Genomic DNA, 25,515 nt, shown 5'->3' on the forward strand with positions numbered 1-25,515 from the left:
CCAAATTTGACCTGTTCCAAGGGCAGTGAGAGTCTTCGTGGCACAGCAGGCTTTTAGAAGAAAGCCTGCATTGGTGTCCTGGGGGAAGGAAAGCCATGATCCAAAGAACAATCAAGACGCCCACATGCTCCAATAACCACCACTGGGAAAGAAATGCTCATGGATCAGATTAGTACTGAGCTATTGAGAAGAATACACACCTCACCTCTTGCTCTGCTTTCTCTCATAAATTGTTGTGCCTATTAGTACTAATGTTTTCCCTTAGTTTATTTTTTCTTTTTCTTTCTTTTTTCTCATTTACTCTAAGTGCAGACAGCTTAGCAAAGCTGCAGATGTTAGCCAAAAAGTTTACTTCATTTCAGACCCAGGGTTATAGATTCTAAATTAATATTTACTTTGGCCCATATTTCACTTTTGTTTATATTTTTCTCTGACAATAGGAGTCACACTTGAAAAGCATCATTTACAAAGCAGCACAGGATGCTGGCTTTCAAAAATAATGGAAATAAAACCTGACATCCACAATAATCAGAAATGCCACGTGAAGGACTCTAGGACAGCCTCTCAGAGTTCATTCCTAAGAGCTTCTTTATAAATGCATATTCAAAGCTGAAGTTTTTTTTTACTTCCCATTTTTCATAAAACATTCTCTTTTTGATAGATTGGCCCACAAGTGGAGTTTTATATGAAATTTAGGAAGAAGATTGAAATCTACAAGGCTTTTACCTACAGAGCTTGATTATTGAGATCATTGATTTAAAAACCATTAATTTATTATAAAATATTCAAATGTGATAGAGTTCTGGAAGTTTCAGAACACCAGCATTTTGTGTGGTACCCACTGAAGAATGCTGACCTTGGCGATAAAAGAATGCATTACTGAGATTCTTCACAGCAGATATCCTTATTTCAAAACACTCTCAAGCCTGTCAAGCAAATGTGTAAAAAGAGATTATAACCACAAAATGTCTACAGCATTAAAATAATTACATTGCTTTTTATGTTAACTATCTGTGAAAAAGACAAAAATAGTTTTCTTGAAGTTATCATGGGTAACTTCACCACTTAATATTTGTTTAAAGAAACAGTTAAATTGGACCACAGAAATATAAAAGATACATATAGATATTAAATATTTCAAATGCTTTATTTTGTCTTGCTCTGTAGTTCTAGGCATTTTTCTAAATTTCCACTTCTCAGCACCTCCTTTCTGACCACATCTTTCTCTAATCATCTCGACTTCTTCCCCAATTTTCAATTACCTTTTATTGGCTAATCAATTTAAGTCTACATATATAAACTTACAGTCACCTTTGTCTACCTGACTGATAGATGAGGTTCTCCACAGGAGTTATCAAACCCTCAGTAGAGTTCTAGATCATTCCAATAGACACTTCTTCCTTCATGTCTGCATATAAATTTGTGAAGGAAAAAACTACACACACACGAAAATGTACCAGCTGAAATCAAAATCACTTAATATACAGATACACTTAATACACTTAATATAATAAGAAATTAAGGTAACAACATTAATTTCTTCATTTTGTATAAGGTTCTGGGAAATGCAACCTTAGGGGCAGGTGGGTGAAGGGCATATAAGAATACTTTGTACTATCTTTGTAACTCTTCAACAAGTGCAATATTATTCCAAAATATAAGGTTTAAAAAAGTACCAGATATTGCCATTTAACACAAATTAAATATGTTTTTCCAAATTCTATATATGATTTTTCCATCAATCTCCTTAATATTTTATCACTGCCATGTTAATTTTGGCTCTGGAGTGTATTCCCTTTTCTTAGATAACTTTGTTCATAATTCATAATAATGTTTAAATTTGTCTCCCTTCAAACATGGTTTCTATGTTTTCTCATAGGATTTACTGCCCCAATTGAAAGCATAGGAGTTACAAATATTAGGAATAAAAGTTATTTTTTTCCAATCCAATTTCTTCCATTGCAAGAAAACCTTTCTCATTCCAATTACTCGGAGACTTTATCCTCCTATTCTGAGATTTATACCTTGTTATCTTCTCATTTACGAATTAAGTTTTGCAACAACAAGTGTTTTCATTATCTGAAACTGTTTGTGTAGAATTATATATTTCTTAGAATTTTCTTACTAATTTTCTCATCAAATTTAATGATTATTTACATTCTTTTGTGTAACTCTATAGGGTCTGATAAAAGCATTAGCTCCATATAGCCATTGAGCACTTGAAGTATAAACAGTCCAAATAGAAAAGTACTATAAGTGTAAAATATAGACCAAATTTCAGAGACTTAGTATGAAAAACAATATATCATTAATAATTTTACGTTGATTATGTTTTGAAATGATAATGTGGATATATTGAGCTAAACTACTAAATTAAACTTAATTTTACCTATTTCTTTTTACATTTTTAATGTGGCTACTTGGATATTTAAAATTACAAATATTGTTTGCATCTTGCTTTGATGGGTCAGTACTCTAGATACTTATTTTCCTCCTTCACTTTGTAACCATATTAAACAGGGTTAATCATCATTTTTTCCCATCCTTACTCATCTTAGTTAGGATGCTCTAAAGTCCTTTACTCCTTTCCCTGCTTCTTTTTCTCTTACTCTACTTCATTGTCAGCCCCTGACTCCTTTCTCTTAACATCTGTCAAGATCAACTGCCTTGGATCTTTTGCTCTGCAATTGCTATATCTGCTTCCTTAAAGAGGTTGGGTTTGTTTGTTTTTGCTTTGTTCTTAATTCCTTAGCTGTTTGCAGGTAAAAATAGCTGTCAAATTTCTGCTGTAATTTCAGTTTAGGTCCCAAAGGATAGCCTCATCTCCAAAATTTCCCTTAGGCAATCTCCATCAGAAATTTTGTACAAAAACCAAACTTTCAAGTATATAATTCTGAATGTGTTAACCTTCCTACCAAGTCAAGTCACCATTTGCTATTTTCCAGGACCGTGTCCTATGTGTTATCTAATTTATTTCCCCCACTTTCACTATAGTCTTGAGTTCCCAGAACCTACCAGATTGGACAGCTTCTGGCGCAGTCCATTGTATAGAGAGGAGGGTGTTCACTACACGTTTTTAAAATGACTTGAACCGATCCAAATTGATGGAGGATTTTCTTGGGGTTCATAGTGGAGGTCTTTTATTTAAGGATTTTTTTCATTTCTTTTTTCTTTTCCTGATCAAATCAGAATATTTTTTGCATTATTTTTGTAATGATTTACATATCCAGATTATTCTTTCTAATCTTCAATGTATTATCAAAAGGTAAATTTATAAGCCAAACTTTTTGACTAGTCTATACCTCTCTTTACAGTTTTCTAATAGTTATTTTGCAATCAAGAGTTGAAATTCTGGATTCTATTGTATATTTTACATAAACACTGCTCAATTTTAATTATATTATTTATCACATGATGTTTATCTTAGCTATAATCTATCTTTGCCATTATTTCTTCTGCTTTCCCTGCACTTTTACCCACCTGACTGGTTTAAAAAAATTTTGAAGGGTATGAGATTTTACCCTATTTGTTAATGTTTCGTGAATACTACCAGAATACACTAGACTCCTGCATCAGTTACAAAGGACTTTTACTCAGAGCTTCATTTTCATTTCCATCGGTTCTCCAGGTTCTTCAAATCCCACAAGGAAGGATGATGCTGATGATCTTAAATGATGCCTTCATGTTCAGTGGATTGCATTACAGTAGAGGAACTTTGAGCTTGGAGGATTTACTGCTTTTTTAATGAGCAGAAGTAAACTGCTCTTTGTCCAGAGAGAGATATTATTTCATCTTCTGAGGTTTGCTCTAAAGACAACACTAAGCACATAACTTGGGTAAAGGAAAAGCTAGAGTCTTTAATTCTTAAGACACTCACCGAGAATGAGAAGGAATGTTTGGTGACCATGGCAGATAGCCTCTCCCAACAACTAACCAGATGTTATTGAATTTTCTACATGCTTACTATCATATCAGCTATGTGAAATGAGAAAAATGAAGCAACTTGTCTTGCCCTTTATTTTTTTTAAAAGCCTTCTACTAAATTTAGGCTTATTTTGCTCCTCTTTTTCTAGTTTCTTTAAATTTACTGTTAGATTTTTTGTTTGAGATATTCCTTCTTTCTTTATGTAAACATTTATTTCTATGAGCTTCCCTCTCAGGACTGTTTTTGCTGTATCTTATAAGCATCAGTATGTTGTATTTCAATTTTTGTTTGTCTTAAGATGCTTTTTAATTTCTCTTTTAATTTCTTCTTAGATCCATTATTTGTTGAGGATCATGTTGGGTAATTTCCACATATTTGCAAATTTTTCAAAATTCTTCCTGTTGTTGATTTCTAGATTAATGCCACTGTGGTCAGAAAAGATATTTGATGTGATTACAGTATTCTAAAGTTTAAGACTTGTTTTTTAGCCTAAATATAATCTGTCTTGGAGAACGTTCTGTGTGTACTTGAGAACAATGTGTATTCTGTTGCTGTTAGATGAAATGTTCTATAAATATATGTTAGGTCCATTTGTTCTAAAGCAGACATCAAGTCCAATATTTCCTTATTGTATTTGTCTAGATAATTTGTCCAGTGTTAAAAGTGTGGTATTGAAGTCTCCCATTATTATTGTATTGCAATCTATCTCCTCCATCAGATCTCCTAATATTTATTTTATATTTTAGCTACTCCGATATTAAGTGCATGCATACCTATAATTGTTAAAACTTCTTGAACTGGCCCCATTATCATTATATAATAAATATCCTGGTCTCTTTTTGTAGTTTTTGAAGCATACTCTATTTTGTCAGTTATAAATATAGCTCCCCCACTGTCATTTGGATTTCCTTTGAATAAAATGTCTTTTTCTATCCCTTTACTTTCAATTTATGTGTGTCCTTAGAGGTAAAGGCAGTAATTCCTGGAACGTTTAGTTGGGTTTCTAAAATTAATTCAGCCTCTTAATGTCTTTGGATTGGATAATTTCATTCATTTACAATAAAAATAATTATTCATAAGTAAGGGCTTATGATTGCCATTTTATTCAAGGTTTTCTGGTTAATTTACAGATGCTTTGTTTTTATCTTCTTCTCTTGCTGCTTTCTTGTGGTTTGACAATTTTCTACAGTAGTATGTTTAAATCCTTTATTTTTATCTTTTGTGTATCTGCTAACCATTTTTGCTTTGTGGTTGCTATGAAGTTTACATAAAATATCTTATACTAATAACAGGCTATTTTAGGCCAATAGCAACTTTAATCACTTGCACAAATTCTATACTTTCACTTCCCCCTCACAATTGGTTTTTGATGATATGTTTCATATCTTTTATATTTTGTGTCCCTAACAAATTACTGTAGCAATAATTATTTTTAATCGTTTTTCCTTTTAACTTTCATACTACAGATATAATTGACTTTTATACCATCATTAAAATCTAAGTGGTTTGAGTTTGATCATATATTCACATTTACAAGTGAGTTTTAAATTTTTCTATGTTTTTATGTTGCTATATAGCAACATTTTTGTTCAGTATTAAGAACTCCCTTTAGCAGTTTTTGTAAGGTAGGTCTAGTGGTGCTAGATTCCCACAGATTTTACTTGCCTGAGAAGGTTATTTATCTTCCCTTTCATTTTTGAAGAACAGAATTGCTAAATATATCATTCCTGGAGGAAATAACAAAGATCAAAAGAAACAAAATAGAGACTAAAAAAACAGAAAAAAATCAACAAGTTAAAAAAAAAAAAGCCTTAACAGAAAAATGAAAGACTACTCAAACAAAATGAGAAATGAAAGACAAGGCCTCACATTAGATACGACAAGAAATACAAAGGATCTTAAAAGACTATGAATAACTATATACCAAAAAAATGGATAACATAGAAAAAAAATGATGTATTTTAGAAACATGCATCCCTACCAAGACTGAAAAACAGAATATCAGAACTAATACCAAGTAAAAAATTAAATAAGCAATAAAAAAAAATCTTATCATAGAAAAGCCCAGGGTGGGGTTTTCCAAGATGGCCTAATAGAGGCAGCACCAGAACACAGTTCCCAGTGAGAGGGACACAGAAACTGATTAGTCTCCACAGTTGCAAATGAGGTACCAGGTTCATTTTGTGGCTCTGGTTGGACAGTGGGTATAAAACATAGGGGGCAAGTTGAGTCAGGGCAGGGTACTGCTCCACCCAGAAGGTACATGCAAATGACCAGAGGATTTGGGGCTCTCCCACTCCAGGATGTTGGTTCAGATACTGCATTTCACCCAAACCCTCCACAACCCATAGAACAGGAAATCTCCACTGGGCTGAAAAGCCACCGCTAATTGCTAGATCAGGGCTGAACAGCAACTCCAGCGACGCTGGGATTCTTGGCACAAATCTAGGTGGAAGCACTGGCTGATGCCGAGAAAGCCCGCTAGATGGAGTTACCTGCCCCCAGAAAGAAAGGGATATGAAAGCAGGGATCAGGCAATATGGCTGGGAGGATCCCTGCCCAACAAAGCCCAGTTGGCTGAAACTCTCTCACTTGAGAGTATAACAACCATTGCGTAAGTGAGAATGAGTCCAGGAATGATCAAGCTCAGCCATGGGGAAGGACAGCCACCACTGGAGAGGTAAGCCTAATCTTCCTGAGTAAAAAAACGATGCAGGAAATCTATGCAACAGCTCCACTGAATCTGCGGCAGTCCAGCAGTGCCTCTGCAGGCAAAACAAGGAAAGGCTGCACCCCCAATCAGCTACCTAAAGTCAAAGCTAGATAAATCCAAGAGGATGCGAAAAAAAACAGCGCAAAAACAATTAAACCATCAAAGACCAGAATGCCTTACCCTAGCAAGGGAACACAACTCCTCACCAGCAAGGAAACAAAACAGGATGGAGAAAGAATTTGATTAATTGACCAAAGCAGGCTTCAGAAGGTGGGTAATAACAAACTCCTCTGAGCTAAAGAATATGTTCTAACCCAATGCAAAGAAACTAAAAACCTTGAGAAAAGGTTAGACAAAATACTAACTAGAATAATAAGCTTAGAGAAGAACATAAATGACTTGACAGAGCCAAAAAACACAGCGCAAGAACTTTGCGAAGCATATATAAGTTTTAATAGCAGAAATGATCAAGCAGAAGAAAGTATATCAGATATTGAAGATCAACTCAATAAAATAAAATGAGAAGGCAAGATAAAAAAAAAAAAGAGTGAAAAGAAATAAAGCCTTCAAGAAATATGAGAGTATGTGAAAAGACCTAATCTACTCTGGATCAGTGTACTAGAAGATGACGGGGAGAATGAATCCAAGCTGGAAAACCCTCTTCAGCATATTATCCAGGAGAACTCCCCAACCTAGCAAGGCAGGCCAACATTCAAGACCAGGAAATATAGAGAATACCAAAAATATATTCCTCAAGAAGAGCAACTCCAAGGCACATAATCCTCAGATTCATCAGAGTTGAAATGAAGGAAAAAAATACTAAGGGCATCCAGAGAGAAAGGTCGGGTTACCCAACAGACTCACAGTGGGTGTCTTGGCAGAAACCCTACAAGCCAGAAGAGAGTGGGGGCCAATACTCAACATCCTTAAAGAAAAGAACTTTCAACCCAGAATTTCATATCCAGCCAAACTAGGCTTTATAAGTGAAGGAGAAATAAAACCCTTTACAGACAAGCAATTGCTGAGAGATTTCATCACCACAAGACCTGCCTTACAAGAGCTCATAAGGAAGCACTAAACACAGAAAGGAACAACCAGTACCAGCCAATGCAGAAAAGAACCAAATGGTAAAGAAGAACGACACAATGAAGAAACTGCACCAACCAAAGGGCAAATTATCCAACCAGTAACAAAATGGAAGCATGAAATTCACACATAACAAAATTAATGTTAAATATAAACAGACTAAATGCCCCAATCAAAAGACACAGAATGGAAAACTAGATAAAAAATCAAGAACCATCTGTGTGCTGTATTCAGGAACCCATCTCATGTGCAAAGACACACATAGACTCAAAATAAAGGGATGGAAGATTTACCAAGCAAATGGAGAGTGAAAAAAAGCAGTAGGTACAATCCTAGTCTCTGATAAAACGGACTTTAAACCCACAAAGATCAAAAAAGACAAGGAAGGACATTACATAATGATAAAAGAATCAACACAACAAGAAAAGCTAACTATCCTAGAAATATATGCACCCAATACAGGAGCACCTGGATACGTAAAACAAGATCTTAACAACCTACAAAGAGACTTAGACCACCACACAATAATAGTGGGAGATATTAACATTCTACTGTCAATATTAGACAGATCAACAAGACAGAAAATCAACAAGGATATCCAGGACTTGAACACAGATCTGGACCAAGCAAACCTAATAGACATCTATAGAACTGTCCCCCCAAATCCACAGACTATACATTCTTCTCAGCATCGCATCACACCTATGCTAACATTGATGACATAATTGAAAGTAATTCACTCCTCAGCAAATGGCAAAAGAACAGAAATCATAACAGTCTCTCAGACTAAAGTGCAAGCAAATTAGAACTCAGGATTAAGAAACTAACTCAGAACTGCACAACTTCATGGAAACTGAACAACTGGCTCCTGAATGTCGACTGGATAAACAATGAAATGAAGGCAGAAATAAAGATGTTCTTTGAAACCAAGAACAACAAAGATACAATGTACCAGAATCTCTGGGACACATTTAAAGCAGTGGGTAATTTACAGCAACTAGTGCCCACATGAGAAACTAAGAAAGATCTAAAATCGACACCCTATCATCAAAATTCAAAGAGCTAGAGGAGCAAGACAAAAAACCCTTAAAAGCTAGTAGAAGAAAATAAATCACTAAAATCAATCAGAGCAGAACTGAAGGAGACAGAGACAACAAAACCCTTCAAAAATCAATAAGTCCAGGAGCTAGTTTTTTGAAAAGATGAACAAAATAGACTGCTAGCCAGACTAATAAAAAAAGAAAAAGGAGAAGAATCAAATACATGCAATAAAAAATAATAAGGGGATATCATCACTGATTCCACAGAAATACAAACTACCATCAGAGATGACCACAAACAACTCAATGCACACAAACCAGTAAATCTGGAAGAAATGGATAAATTTCTGGACACTTGCACTCTCCCAAGACTAAGCCAGGAAGAAGTTGAAACCCTGAATAGACCAATAACAAGAGCTGAAGTTGAAGCAGCAGTCAATAACCTACTAAACAAAAAAGTCCAGGTCCAGATGGGGTTACAGACAAATTCTGCCAGATGTACAAAGAGGAGCTGGTACCATTCCTTCTGACACTATTAAAAACAATTCAAAACAGGGAATCCTCCCCAATGAGACTGACATCATCCTGATACTAAACCTGGCAGAGACTCAACTAAAACAGAAAACTTAAGGCCAATATCCATGATGAACATCGACGCAAAAATCTTCAATAAATTACTGGCAAACTGATTGCACCAGCACATCAAAAAGCTTATTCATCACAATCAAGTAGGCTTCATCCTGGGGATGCAAGACTTGTTCAACATACAAAAGTCTATAAATGTAATCCACCACAAAAACAGAATCAAAGAAAAAAAACACATTATCTCAGTAGATGCAGAGATGGCCTTTGAGAAACTTCAACATTCCTTTATGCTAAAAATCCTCAATAAACTAGGTATCAATGGAATATATCACAAAATAAAAGCTATGTATTACAAACCTACAGCCAATATCATACTGAATGGGCAAAAACTGGAAGCATTCCCTTTGAAATCTGGCACTAGATAAGGATGTCCTCTCTCACCACTCCTATTCGATTTAGTAATGCAAGCTCTAGCCAGAGGAAGCAAGTAAAAGAAATAAAGGTATTCAATTAGGAAAGGAGGAAGTCATATTGTCTCTACTTGTGGATGACATGATTGTATATTTAGAAGACCCTTATCATCTCAGCCCAAAATCTCCTAAAACTGATAAGCAACTTCAGCATAGTCTCAGGATACAAAATCAATGGGCAGAAATCACAAGCATCCCTATACATCAATAACAGACAAACAGAGAGCCAAATCAAGAGCGAACTCCCATTCACAATAACTACAAAGATAATAAAATACCCAGGAATGAAACTAACAAAGGAGGTAAAGGACCTCTTCAAAAAGAACTACAAATCACTGCTCAAGGAAATAAAAGAGGACAGAAACAAATGGAAAAACATTCCATGCTCATGGTTAGGAAGAATCAATATTGTAAAAATGGCCATACTGCCCAAAGTAATTTACAGATTCAATGCTATCCCCATCAAGCTACCAATGACCTTCTTCACAGAACTGGAAAAAACAACTTCAAACTTCATATGGAACCAAAAGAAAACCTGCATAGCCAAGACAATTCTAAGCAAAATGAACAAAGCTGGAGGTATCACAGTATCTCACTTCAAACTATACAGCAAGGCTACAGTAATCAAAACAGCATGCTACTGGTACCAAAACAGAGACATAAACCAATGGATCAGAACAGAGGCCTTGGAAGCAACACCACACATCTACAACTACCTAATCTTTGACAAACCTGAAAGCAATGGGGAAAGGATTCCCTGTTTAATAAATGGCATTGGGAAAACTGGCTAGCCATGTGCAGAAAGCAGAAACTGGACCCCTTCCTGACACCTTACACTAAAATTAACTCCAGATGGATTAAAGATTTAAACATAAACCTAACACCATAAGATCTCTAGAAGAAAACAAAGGCAAAACCATTCAGTACATAGGCATAGACAAGGACTTCATGACTAAAACCCAAAGCAATGGCAACAAAGCCAAAATAGACAAATGAGATATAATCAAACTTCAGAGCTTCTGTATAGCCAAAGAAACAATAATTAGAGTGAACCAGCAACCAAGAGAATGAGAAAAATTTCTTGCAATCTACCCATCTGACAAAGGGCTAAGAATCTACAAAGAATTAAAACAGATTTACAGGAAAAAAACAAACCCATTCTAAAGTGGGCAAAGGATATGAACAGACACTTTTCAAAAGAAGGCATATATGAGGCCAACAAACATATGAAAAAGTGCTCATCATCACTGGTCATTAGCGAAATGCAAATCAAAACCACACTGAGATATCATCTCACGCCAGTTAGAATGGCAATCATTTAAAAATCTGGAGACAACAGATGCTGGAGAGGATGTGGAGAAATAGAAACACTTCTACACTGTTGGTGGGAGTCTAAATTAGTTCAACCACTGTGGAAGACAATGTGGTGATTCCTCAAGGATCTAGAAACAGAAATATCATTTGTCCCAGCAATCCCATTACTGGGTATATACCCAAAGGATTATAAATTGTTCTATTATAAACACACATGCACAGGTATGTTTATAATAGCAAAGACCTGGAACCAACTGAAATGCCCACTGATGATAGATTCGACAAAGAAAATGTAGCACATGTACACCATGGAATGCTACACAATGAGTTCATGTAAAAAACAATGAGTTCATGTCCTTTGTAGGGACGTGGATGAATCTGGAAACCATCATTCTCAGCAAACTGACACAAGAACAAAAAATTAAACACATGTTCTCACTCATAGGCGAGTGCTGAACAATTAGGACACATGGACACAGGGAGTGGTGCATCACACACTGGGGTCAGTTTGGGAGACTAAGGGAGGGACAGCAGTGGGTGGGGCTGTTGGGGAGAGAAAGCATGGGGAGAAATGCCAGATATAGATGATGGGGGAATGGAGGCAGCAAAACACCTTGCTGTGTAGTTACCTATGCAAAAACCCTGCATGATCTGCACATTACCCGAGAACCTAATGTACAAAAAAGAAAAGAAAAGAAAAGGCCAGGGCCTGATAGTTTGTTGTTTAATTCTATCAAACATTTAGGGAAAAATTAATACCACTCTCACTACTTCTATTTAACATAGTAATGAACATCCTAGTCAGAACAATTATGCAAGACAAAGAAATAAAAGTAATCTGTATGAAGAAAGGAGGAAATAAAATTGACTCTTTCTACTGATCATATGACTCTGTAATATAGAAAACCATAAAGACTTCACCAAAACCGTTTGAACTGATAAATTTACTAAAGACACAGTTTACAAAATATGGATAGGATAATTAGTATTTTATACACTAATAATAAAGTACTCCCCCAAAAATGAGAAAACAATTCTATTTATAGTAGCATTAAAAATACGTAAGAGTAAATTAAACCAAAGAAGTGAAAGATCTGTACACTAAAAAGTACAGAATATTGATAAAGACACAAATAGATAAAAAGATATTCCATGTTCATGGATTAAATTAATATTGTCAAAATGTCCATACTACCCTGAGTGATCTACAGAGTCAATGGAATGCCTATCAAAATTCCAATGTCATTTTTCACAGAAATAGCAACTTAATCTTAAAATCTGTAGAGAGCCATAAAAGACTCTGAATAGTCAAAGCAAACTTGAGCAAAAAGAGCAGAGCTGGAGTCATCACATTCTCTGATTTCAAAATATAAAGTTATTGTTATAAAAATTGCATGATACTGGTTAAAAATAGACATATCAACCAAAAAGACAGGAAAGAAAGCTCGGAAATAAACCCAAGTATTTATGATCGATTGATTTTTGACAAATGTGCCAGAACACACAATAGGGAAAGGACAGTTTTTTTAATAAATGGCATTGGGAAAACTAGATGTCCACAGGCAGAATGCAACTGAACCCTCATCTTACATAATTACACAACTCAACTCAAAGTGGATAAAGATTAATACATAAGATCTGAGACTATAAATCTCCTAGAAGAAAACAAACATTTCCACAACATTGATTTGGGCAATTATTTCTGGGATTAGACACCAAAAGCACATATAACAAAAGTACAAATAGACAAATAATACTGTGTCAAACTAAGAAACTTCTGTATACCAAAGAAACAATTATCAGCATGAAGAGACAGTTCACAGATTGGGATAGAATATTTACAAACTATACATTTGATAAGGGCCTAATATACAAAATATATATGAAACAAACAACTCAAGAGCAAGAAAATAACTCAATTGAAAAATGAATAAATATGGACATTTCTAAAAATAGAAAATATAAATGGACAGCAGATATATGAAAATCTTCAACATCTCTATCAGAGAAATTTAAACTAAAACTACAATGAGATATTACCTGATACCTGTCATTATGGCCATTATCAAAAAGAAAAATGACAACATGTGTTGGTGAGGATGTGGAGAAAAGGGAACCCTCATACACTTCTGGTGGGAAGGTAAATTAGTACAACCACTATTGAAAACTGTATTGAGTTTCCTTAAAAAACTAAAAATGGAGCTACTTTATGATCTGGCAATTCCACTTCTGTGTATATATCCAAAGTAACTGAAATCAATATTGCAAAAAGGTATCTGCACTCCCACATTCATTTTAGGATTATTCACAATAGCCGAGATACAGAATCAACCTAAGTGTCCATTAACATATGAATGGATAAAGAAAATGTTGCATACATACACAATGGAATACAATACTGCCTTAAGAAGGTAAGAAATTCTGTCATGTGTAATAACATACAGGGAACTAGAGGACATTATGCTAAGCAAAATCAGTCAACGAAAGACAAATACCATACTACCTCACTTATATGTGGAATCCAGAAAAGTTCAACTCATAGAAACAGAGTAGAAAATTGGTTTTTGGAGGCTGAGGGTAGAAGAGACAAGATGGGGAAAGGGTTTATGTTGATCAAAGGGCATGAAGTTTTGGTTAGACTGGAAGAATATATTTTATTCAATTAATAATAATGTATTACATTTGAAACATAATTGTATATTTCAAAATGTTAAAAGAATGGATTTTAACATTCTCACTACAAAAATATGATAAATTGGTGAGGTGTTAGATACGTTAATTCATTTAGTTGAATCTTTCTATAATGTATACATGGGTTAAAACACCCTGTTGTACCCCATGAGTAAACATAATTATTTGTCAGTTAGAAACAAATAAATAGTCAAGTAAATATTTAAACATTTCATTACATAGTTTACAGTTTGGTAAACACATTCATGAAATTAAAAACATTAACAACACAGTTTGTAATTAATATTCTTAGATTAATAAAAAAAATCTTTTTGAGGAGACAAAATGATATAGTCAAAAAGAACTAATGAAGCATTTAAGATCTGAGGTATAAATAATACTCACATAAATTATTAAGAAATAACAAATGAACCCAAAGTATTTCCCTTTTCTATTTGATAACTGATTTAAACATCTTTGAACTATCTAAAAATTTATTTTTACAAAAAAAATGCATGTGTCTGATTACCTTCCAGATCAAGAAATAGAATACGCAATTTATCTCAGAGGCCTCATGACCACTTTTGGTGTGAACTTGTTGTATCTCTCAATTTGTACAAGTCTTATTTTAATTTCTCTCACTAATGTTTTGTAGGATTTTATTTTGAGATATTACTCATTTTTCTGTTTTCTCTTTTCTTAGTTTTGAAAACGATACCATCAGGTAAAATATTTAAAGTTAGGACACTTTCTAACGGATTAGCCTTTTGTCATTAATACATGTCATTTTTTCCTAGGTCAGATCCCTTTGGGGAAAAGCATGAGCTAAAGATTCTTGTGCAAGTGATTTATTGAGCGCTCTTTGGAGGAAAAAGGGAAGCAGGAAAGCAGAGAATGAGAAGCCAAGCAAAGGTTTGGGTTCAGCTAGAGTCTAAGCTCAGCCAGATCCCATAGGCACCTTGGATAATGAAGGGTGCTCAAACCTGAACTTATTTAAGGAATTTGGGCTTTTATATACTTATATCTGTCAATTATTGGCCGCATTTGTTAAGAGAGTAAATTTCATGTTACATTTTAAATATATATATATATATATATATATATATATATATATATATATATATATATATATATATATGAGGGTACTAGGAGTCACCCTCAGAAGAGGATATAACCCCCAGCATCTTTGGGTGACATAGTTCTGGGCATTTCTCCAGAGGAAGGTACATTTGTGAACTCGTAGGAGCCAGCACTCAGAGGACCTGAAAAGGGGCTCAAGCTTTGGAAATGGATCTGCACTAAGCACTGAGATATTGAGCACTTCCAGTCTATCAACTCTGTCTTCACTATATACTGGTGCCATTAAATCCATCCATTGAGTTCTTATTGTCAGTGCAGGTATTTTTCAGTTCTACTGTATAAACTTTTTTCTCATATTCTGTTTCTTTGGTGAAATTCTTCATTTTTCATCTATTTCCTTAAAAATAATAATCCATTGTTTCCAAATTTGTATCTGATAACTCCAATATCCATGTCAACTGTGGGTATCTTCCCGTTGTTTCTTTTCCCCATGGTTCTGTTTTGAGGTTTGTTGGTAGTACTTTTATTGAAAATCAGGTATTTCATATGAGAAATAACAGAGGTACTGGTAGAAGTTATCTCCCTCAATAGTGAATTCACCCTTTTTGTTGGAAGGCAGTCAGAAAAGAGACATATTGGCTCAGTCCAACCCAATGCTGAAGTGATTGGGGATGGGCTGTACTTCCATGGGTAGATGCAGTCTACCTTTAATGCACCTCCTAGGATATTGCTCTTGGTGGTTTACAAATCAAATACTTGAATGCTACTTCCACTTTATTAGTCCTGATTAGAACTTTTGCTTATCCAGCATTATAATATGATTTAAAAAAAAACTCAGCTCTGCTTTTCACTTATTTTCTACTTGACATTTTAGCCTGTCTCTCCATGAAACTTAAAAATCAGCAAATACCTGAAGGGAAAAATGAGTGCTGAATGTTGGGTTTACTCCAGATCCCTAGCCCCTCAAGCCTTGGCTGCCTTGGCAGTCTTATTCCAATTTTGGTCTCCCCCAAAACTATGAAATTGCTGAGAATTCTTCTGGGTTTTCTGCCTCTGAGCAGCCATCTTTAGCCCAGATTTTTGGCCTCTCTCCTATTCCTTAAGAAATGATCTAAGGAATTTAAAAACCACACAAAATATTGGGCTCTCTGAAATGCAATTCTAGAATCTTAAATATGTAGGCTTTCTATACCATTTTTCTTATGTCTCCCTACTCTCTGTGATACAACAATATTAAACTTAGGCCAATTAATAACCTTACAATGGTCCCAGTGTGTTTAAGTAAAAAGAATGAGTCACACATATCACTTTAAATCAAAAGCTAGAAATGATTAAGATTAGTGAAGAAGGCATGTCAAAAAAGCCGGGACAGAAGGAAAGATAGGCCTCTTCCATCAAACAATGAGCCAAGTTATGAATACAAAAGAAAAGTTCTTGAAGGAAATTAAAAGTGTTATTCCGATGAATACATGCATGATAAGAAAGCAAAACAGCTTTATTGCTGAGATGGAGAACATTTTAGTGATCTGGATGAAAGATCAAACCAGCCATAACATGCCCTTAAACTGAAGCCAAATCCAGAGAAAGACCCTAACTCTCTTCAATTTTTCTTTTTGAGACGGAGTTTTGCTCTTGTTACCCAGGCTGGAGTGCAATGGCGCAATCTCGGCTCACCGCAATCTCCGCCTCCTGGGTTCAGGCAATTCTCCTGCCTCAGCCTCCTGAGTAGCTGGGATTACAGGCATGTGCCACCATGCCCAGCTAATTTTTTGTATTTTTAGTAGAGACGGGGTTTCACTATGTTGACCAGGATGGTCTCGATCTCTTGACCTTGTGATCCACCCGCCTCGGCCTCCCAAAATGCTGGGATTACAAGGCATGAGCCACCACGCCCTGCCTTCTCTTCCATTTTATGAAGGCTAAGTGAGGTAAGAAAGCTGCAGAAGAGTCAAAAGCAAGCAAAGTTTGGTTCATGTGGCTTAAGGAAAGCTATCTCCATAACTTAGAAATGCAAGGTGAATCTGCAGATGCTGATATAGAAACTGCAGCAAGTTATCCAGAAGACTTTGCTAAGACAATTGATGAAGGTGGCTACAATAAACAACAGATTTTCTACATAGACAAAACACCCTTTTATTGGAAGAAGATGGCATCTTGGACTTTCATAGCTAGAGAGGAAAAGTCAATTCTTGGCTTCAAAACTTCAAAGGACAGGCTGACTCTCTTGTTAAGGACTAATGCAGCTGATGATTTTAAGTTGAAGCCAATACTCACCATCCTAAAAATGAGCTCTTAAGAATTATGCTAAATATATTCTGCATGTGCTCCATAAATGGAACAGCAAAGCCTGGATGACAGCACATCTGTTTAGAGCATGGTTTACTCAATATTTAAGCCAATGTTGAAAACTACTTCTCATTAAAAAGGATTTCTTTCAAAGTATTACTACTCACTGACAGTGCGCCTGGTCACCCAAAAGCTGTGGTGGAGATGTAAAAGGAGATTAACATTGATTTTCTGCCTACTAAATATATTTTTCCTGTAGTCTCTGGGTCAAGAGGCAATTTTGATTTCAAGCCTTATTATTTAAACCAAAATAGACAAATGGGACCTAATGAAACTCCACAGCTTCTGCACGGCAAAAGAAACAGTCACTAGAGTGGATCGGCAACCAACAGAATGGGAAAAAATTTTTGCAGTTTACCCATCTGACAAAGGGCTGATATCCAGAATTTACAAAGAGCTCAAACAGATTTACAGGAAAAAAACAAACAAGCCCATTCAAAAGTGGGCAAAGGATATGAACAGATACTTTACGAAAGAAGACATATATGAGGCCAACAAACATATGAAAAAATGCTCATCGTCACTGATCATCAGAGAGATGCAAATCAAAACCACATTGAGATACCATCTCACGCCAGTTAGAATGGCGATCATTAAAAAATCTGGAGACAACAGATGCTGGAGAGGATGTGGAGAAAAAGGAACACTTTTACACTGTTGGTGGGAGTGTAAATTAGTTCAATCATTGTGGAAGACGGTGTGGCGATTCCTCAAGGCCTTAGAAATAGAAATTCCATTTGACCCAGCAATCCCATTACTGGGTATATATCCAAAAGACTATAAATCGTTCTACTATAAGGACACATGTACACGAATGTTCATTGCAGCACTGTTTACAATAGCAAAGACCTGGAATCAACCCAAATGCCCACTGATAATAGACTGGATTGGAAAAATGTGGCACATATACACCATGGAATATTATGCAGCAATCAGAAATGATGAGTTTGTGTCGTTTGTAGGGACATGGATGAATCTGGAGAACATCATCCTCAGCAAACTGACACAAGAACAGAAAATGAAACACCGCATATTCTCACTCATAGGTGGGTGATGAAAAATGAGAACACATGGACACAGAAAGGGGAGTACTAAACACTGGGGTCTATTGGGGGGAAAAGGGGAGGGCTAGTGGGAGGGGGAGGTGGGGAGGGATAGCCTGGGGAGAAATGCCAAATGTGGGTGAAGGGAAGAAGAAAAGAAAGCACACTGCCATGTGTGTACCTACGCAACTGTCTTGCATGCTCTGCTCATGTACCCCAAAACCTATAATCCAATAAAAAATTAAAAAAAAAAAAGAAATACATTTTGTAAGGCTATGGCTGCCATAGATAGTGATTCCGCTGATGAATCAGGACAAAGTAAATTGAAAACCTTATGGAAAGGATTCCCCATTCTAGATGCCATTAAGAATATTAATTATTCTCGGAAGGAGGTCAAAATATCCACATGAACAGTAGTTTGGAAGAAGTTGATTCCAACCCTCATAGGTGACTCTGAGTGGCTCAAGATTTCAGTGGAGAAAATAACTGTATAAGTGATGAAAAGAAGAGAACTAAGACTCAAAGTGGACCCTGAATACGAGAGTGAATTGCTGTAATCTCATAATAAACCTGAATGGATGAGGAGTTCCTTCTTAGGGATGATCAAATAAAGTGACTTCTTGAGATGGCATCTGCTTCTGGTGAAGTGCTATGGATGATGTTGTAATGACAACGAAGGCTTTAGAATATTACCTAAACATAATTGATAAAGCAATGACAGGGTTTGAAAGGATGAACTTTCATTTTTTAAAAGAAGTTCTACCGTGGGCAAAATGCTATCAAATAGCATCACACTGTACAGAGAAATAAATCCTGAAAAGAAAAGCCAATAGATGTGGCAAACTTTATTGTTGTCTTATTTTAAGAAATTGCCACAGCTATCCCAGCCTTCAGAAAACACCACCCTAAACAGTCAGCATCCATCAATATCAAGGCAAGACACAATAAGATTACAACTCCCTGAAGGATCAGATGATTGCTGGCACTTTAAGTAGTAAAAATTTTTTAAATTAAGGCTGTATAATGCTATTGCTCATTTAATAGATGATTATATGATATAAACATAACTTTATATGCACTGGACAACCAAAAGATTTGTGACTCACTTCTTTGTGATATTCACTTTATTTCACTGGTCTAGAACCAAACCCACAATCTCTCTGAAGTGTGCTTGTATGTACTTAATATTTCTTAGACTTTCTATGTAATTTCTATTTGGCTCACTACCATTTTATCTAGTCTGTAGACAAAGCAGTCTTTAATTATTCTCTGTAATTTTTAAATATATATGTTGTGGTATTAATTGATAACCATAAAAATATTTTCCTGTCTTAACAGGGTCTTTGAGGTATACAAGCCTTGAGAGTGGAGACTGAACTCACATTACATGAAGCATGAAGTATGGGTTAAATAAATCCTCAAAAATTAATCAGCATATAATATTTGCCTTAATGGAAAAAATACTTTTATTATTGTTTTGACATATAATCATAAACACTGTAATTTGTATGAGAACACAAAGTTTAAGTAAACAGTTCTTCCCAACAATTTATTTCTGGTATCTTTGGCTGGTGTGTTTTTTTCTAAAAGGAAACAGGCAGATAAAATTATTTCTCCATACTCTTTTTAGACTTCCTCAGGAATCTATGCTCTAATATCTCTCACATGAGCACCTTTAACAGAGTTCCTGGTTAACACAGAGTTAACATGTGTCTCTCACACCTGGTTCCTGTCTGGGCTGTGAGCAATTATAGGTCCCTAGCCAAAGATAACAACTAAAGTTGGACAAATGCTTAGTTCTTCCAATGCCAAAATGAAATATTTTTTCTTTCATCCATGATAGTACCTGATATGGTTCCAATCCTCTTTTCACTGGAAATGTCAAAGTCATGAACAGAGTATTAGGACATAAAATGGATGTACTATCTGACCCCATAGTGTATCTACGATGCAAAATCGTCAGCATCCTCAGAAACACCCTCTCAGGAAAGTAATATTAGGGTCACCTGTTTGAAAATAAATCTCCAAGTGACTTTTGCATGTTTATCAGCTAGGAGGATGAATTATTTTATGTCATATGAAAGTCCAAACAAGATATAGTAAAAGCTGTATTTGTTGACAAAAAATGCTGTTCTTAAGTAGTTACTGCAAATTTAACTGGATGTGAAATCATATTTTAAGAGAGTCATAATATACTAGACATATATAATAAATTGTGTTTGAATATGATTTTGGGCTTTTCTTTCAAATAATTGGGAAAATGACTAGCAAAAAATGGGGGCAATAGGTAGAATAAAATATGTAGGAAGTTTATTATTGTTCAAGCTAAGAAATGGTAGTTTTTCTTTATGCTCCTTTTCTGTGTACTGTACATATTTAATAATAAAAATTTTAAAAACCTTTTCCCTTCCCATGATGAAAAAGTTAGTTTTATTTTTAAAAGTCGGTATATGAGATAGTATAAGCCCTCAACACAACTAACGAGTTTTCTAATTTTTTCCTAAAAAACTTAAACTTGCTTAATTTTTTATAATTTGGCTCACAGTTAGACCAAATGATAATACAAAGTCTTGGGAATTCTTTAAGCTCTTATATGGAAAAAAATGAAAGAAATGTAAAATAATTTAACTAGTTTTCTCTCCAACATTTTATTGCATGAAAGGAGTACCTTCTCCCTCCCAACTGTTTCTTTCCACAGGCTTTTGTATAAAGACTTCTCTAAACCACTGCTGGCTTCTATTTCTTGTTCTTCAGTCTTTCTCTTCAATCTTACGTTCTTGTTTGTCATATTGGGATCTTTCTTAGCAACCAATACCTCTTCAACACAAGTAGCTTATTTCTCCTAAACAAGTATTTCTTGCTGCTGCTTTGTACTGACCCTACTGATTGACTGGATCACAATTCCCTGTAATGCTTTCCTCTCTGATAACGATATTGCCTATTAATTCCTCTGCCAAATTTTGACTTCCCTCCTTACTCCAGCCTTCCGCTCATCTTTCATCTCTAGGCAAATTGCCTTCCTTAAGGCCTCTTTCCAGCCTTGATTTCCAGTTCCTGGCATTTGATTGTATGTAATCCATTTCAGTGTTTAACCAAGTGTTGCCAGTTTGGCAGAGGTATTCTTTGTCTGCACTCATCTCTGTGAACATTCACAGTATGTTGAGTCTCCTGGGTCTCAAATGTATATCACTATTAAGTAAAAATTGAGAGAAATGTTTCCTAACATTTTACATGTTTCCCAAAATGAGTCCAAGGAAAAACTCATTTCATATTAGCCTCCCCTAAGACTGTCAACAATATAAAGGAAAAATTATCTGAAATGCAGTATTTTTTATAAAACTAAACATAACAATTAATATAATTTCCAATACAAGTTCTTCTATGTCTTGATAAATCATTTAAAATGTACTACAGCACATAACTGCTACAATTTGAGAACATTTTCTTACTGCAAATAATTCAATGTTTTTGAATGATACTTTTACATTTATAAACTTCTTTAAATTTTTATATATAAACTTTCTAAATCATAAACTTTCAGTGAAGTACAAAAATTCAGAGCATAAAATAACACAACCAAAGTAAAAATATACACATACTAATTACCAAAATTTTAAGTTGGTTAAGACTCACCTATTAAGATACTTTAGACCAAAACACACAATAAAATACTATGTATATTTGCAAAAGCTATATTGGGTCATAATTTCCCATGTGTAGAAGATAACTTGTCCATTTCGATTGTCCAAATGCCATTTTCCATATTAAGTAGAACTATAATTTTCTTCCTGACTCCCTAGTAAATGGTCTGTACTTACACAATCGGATTCTATCTTCTGGAGATTTAAATATTGAAATTCTTATGCAAGGATAGAAAAAATAACAATTCTCATACAAAGTGGCAACACCCAGTCCATGTTGCTATAGATCTCTTCCTGATTTTGGAAAGTACATGGATTTTGAGAAATTCAGGCCAATCAGAATTTCTGATTATTGGGTCCCCAAAACACCTTGATTCCAATTAATTTTCATGTCTTTCTCTCTAACCTTTTCAATAATTCTGTAACTCCCTTAGGTTTTCAACAAATTCACTTATTAAGTTAGCCAAATCAGTTTCATTTGCTTGCACAGATCTGTACTGATACAGATATTGGTACAAAAATGAGAACTGAAAATACCTAAGGAATTGTAGGGTGTTTGGAACTGTGCTGTTGAGATGGGGTAGAAGAGAAATAATTTCCATTAATATATTCCTATATGATTCCAGGATAGAAAATTTGGAGTCTTATGACAAAATAGCCAATTAAATATTTACTTGTTATGATCTAGAAGAATGTCTTACTGAGAGCAAGTTTCAGAAGTAAAAAATTATGGGCCCCATAAAAGATTTTGAAGAGCAAGAAAAATATAAGTACCCCTCTGGTGGGTGGCTGATTTCTATGACATTGCAAAAGAATGACAGGCTTAAAACCTTAAACTACCAAATTAAAATAATAACTGATGCTCATTAAAAAGTAAGAATTCAATTGTTTCTGTAGTTTAGCAACAAATAGCCTAACTTTTTGCTTTTTGTTTGTGGCCATAAGGCAATTATCACAAAACCAGTACTCTGGCTACTTAAGAGGGGAAATAAAACAGGAAGGAATGACTCACTGTACACTCTCTTATGAAGTACTCCACACTGTCATTGCCTAAGACAAAAATTATTACTATTTGGAAGTTGTTGTTCCTCCCTGGCTTTAAAAAAAAAAAAAGCTGTTGTTTTATTGTCTGAGCAGGCTTCCTTATATGTGGTAATTATTCCTTTCCTGCCTTAAGCAATTCTCATTAAAATAGCAACAAGAACCAGACTCCAGAATGCCAGGGTGTATATGTGGAATCAAAAGTTGTATGAAGAAGAGTAACAAACCAAAAGAATGGCAAGAATTTGCTGGTTTATACTGCTATAAATTTGTTATTTTGCCCTTTGAGAGTACATGATCAGGGAAGGCAAAGTAAAATTTAGATTGGCCTGAATTTCTCAAACTCCATGTACTTTCCAAAAAATATACCTACCATATGTCTTCTGAAACACCTAATATGTTCCTAAAATTTATTAGTATTTTTAAGAGCCTAGACTCAACATTGACATTTTCTAAAGTAATATGACTGTAAAGGATTTTACTACTCCTTCCTTTATGAAGCTTAGTTTGGCTGGATATGAAATCTGCGCTGATAATTCTTTTCTTTAAGAATGTTGAATATTGGCCCCCACTCTCTTCTGGCTTGTAGAGTTTCTGATGAGAGATCCACTGTTAGTCTAATGGGCTTCCCTTTGTGGGTAACTTGACCTTTCTCTCTCACTGCTCTTAGTATTTTTTCCTTCATTTCAACCTTGGTGAATCTGATGACAAAAAGGCAAATGCTGAGAGATTTGTCACCACCAGGTCTGCCTTACAAGAGCTCCTGAAGAACGCACTAAACATGAAAAAGAACAACTGGTACCAGTCACAGCAAAACTATGAAGAAACGGCATCAAATAATGGGCAAAATAACCAGTTAACATTATAATGGCAGGTTTAACTTCACACATAACAATATTAACGTTAAATGTAAATTAACTAAATGCCCCAATCAAAAGAAAGATACTGGCAAATTGAATAAAGAGTCAAGACCCATCAGTATGCTGTAGTCAGGAGACCTATCTTACATGCAAAGACACATATAGGCTCAAAATAATGGGATGGAGGAAGATTTACAAAGCAAATGGAAAGCAAAAATAAGGCAGGGGTGGAAATCCTAGTCATAATAGAACAGACTTTAAACCAACAAAGAGACAAAGAGGATTACATAATGGTAAAAAGATCAATGCAACAAACTCTTAAGAGACTTACAAAGAGACTTAGACTCCCACACAATAATAGTAGGAGACTTTAACACTCCACTGTCAATATTAGACAGATCAATGAAACAGAAAATTAACAAGGATATCCAGGGCTTGACTTAATCTCTGGACCAAGTGGACCTAACAGACATCTCTCTACCACAAATTCACAGAATATACATTCTTCTCAGCACATCACATTTGTTCTAAAATTGACACCATAATTGGAAGTAAAGCACTCCCCAGCAAATGCAAAAGAATGGCAATCATAATAAACAATCTCTCAGATCATAGTGCAATTAAATTAAAACTCAGGACTAAGAAACTCACTCCAAACAGCACAGCTACATGGAACCTGAACAACCTGCTTCTGAATGACTATCGGATAAATAATAAAATAGAAGCAGAAATAAAGATGTTCTTTGAAACCAATAAATGACAACACAATGTCCCAGAATCTGTGAGACACATTTAAACAGTTTGTAGAGAAAAATTTATAGCACTAAATGACAACAAGTGAAAGCATAAATGATCTAAAATCATTACTCTAACATCACAATTAAAAGAACTAGAGAAGCAAGATCAAACAAATTCAAAAGCTAGCAGAAAACAGGAAATTACTAAGATCAGAACAGAACTGAAGGAGATAGACACACACACACACACACACACACACACACACACCCTTAAAAAAAATCAATGAATCCAGGAGCTGGCTTTTTGAAAAGATCAAAAACAAAATAGATAAACCAATAGCTAGATGAATAAAGAAGAAAGGAGAGAATAATCAAATAGATGCAATAAAAATGATAAAAGGGATATCACCAGTGATCCCACAGAAAAACAAACTACCATCAGAGAAAACTATAAACACTTCTATGCAAATAAACCATAAATCTAGAAGAAATGGATAAATTCTTGGACACACCCTCCCAAAACTAAACCAGGAAAAAGACAAATCCCTGAGTAGAACAATAAGAAGTTTTGAAATTGCAGCCATAATAAATGGCCTACCAACCAAAAAAGTACAGGACCAGACAGTCTCACAGTTGAATTCTACCAGAAGTATAAAGAGGAGCTGGTACCATTCCTCCTGAAACTATTTGAAACAATAGAAAAAGAGGAAATCCTCCCTAATTTCTTTTATGAGGCCAACATCATCCTGATACCAAAACCTGGCAGAGACACAACAAAAAAGATGAACATCAAAGCAAAAATCCTCAACTAAGTACAGGCAAACTGAATACAGCAGCACATCAAAAAGCTCATCCTCCACAATCAAGTCAGCTTCATCCCTGAGTTGCAAGGCTGGTTCAACATTCACAAATCAGTAAACATAATCCATCTCAAAAACAGAACCAAAGACAAAAACCACATGAT

General features: G+C 35.1%; 1 long non-coding RNA gene across 1 annotated transcript in view; it reads right to left on the reverse strand.

The window, feature by feature from the left end:
- Positions 1-25,515, reverse strand: part of LOC118152229 (uncharacterized) — a 238,619-nt gene that overhangs the window by 171,845 nt on the left and 41,259 nt on the right. The gene's annotated exons all lie outside the window — the stretch shown is intronic.

This window comes from Callithrix jacchus, chromosome 3, assembly GCF_049354715.1.
Source record: "Callithrix jacchus isolate 240 chromosome 3, calJac240_pri, whole genome shotgun sequence".
Classification (NCBI taxonomy): Eukaryota; Metazoa; Chordata; class Mammalia; order Primates; family Cebidae; genus Callithrix; species Callithrix jacchus.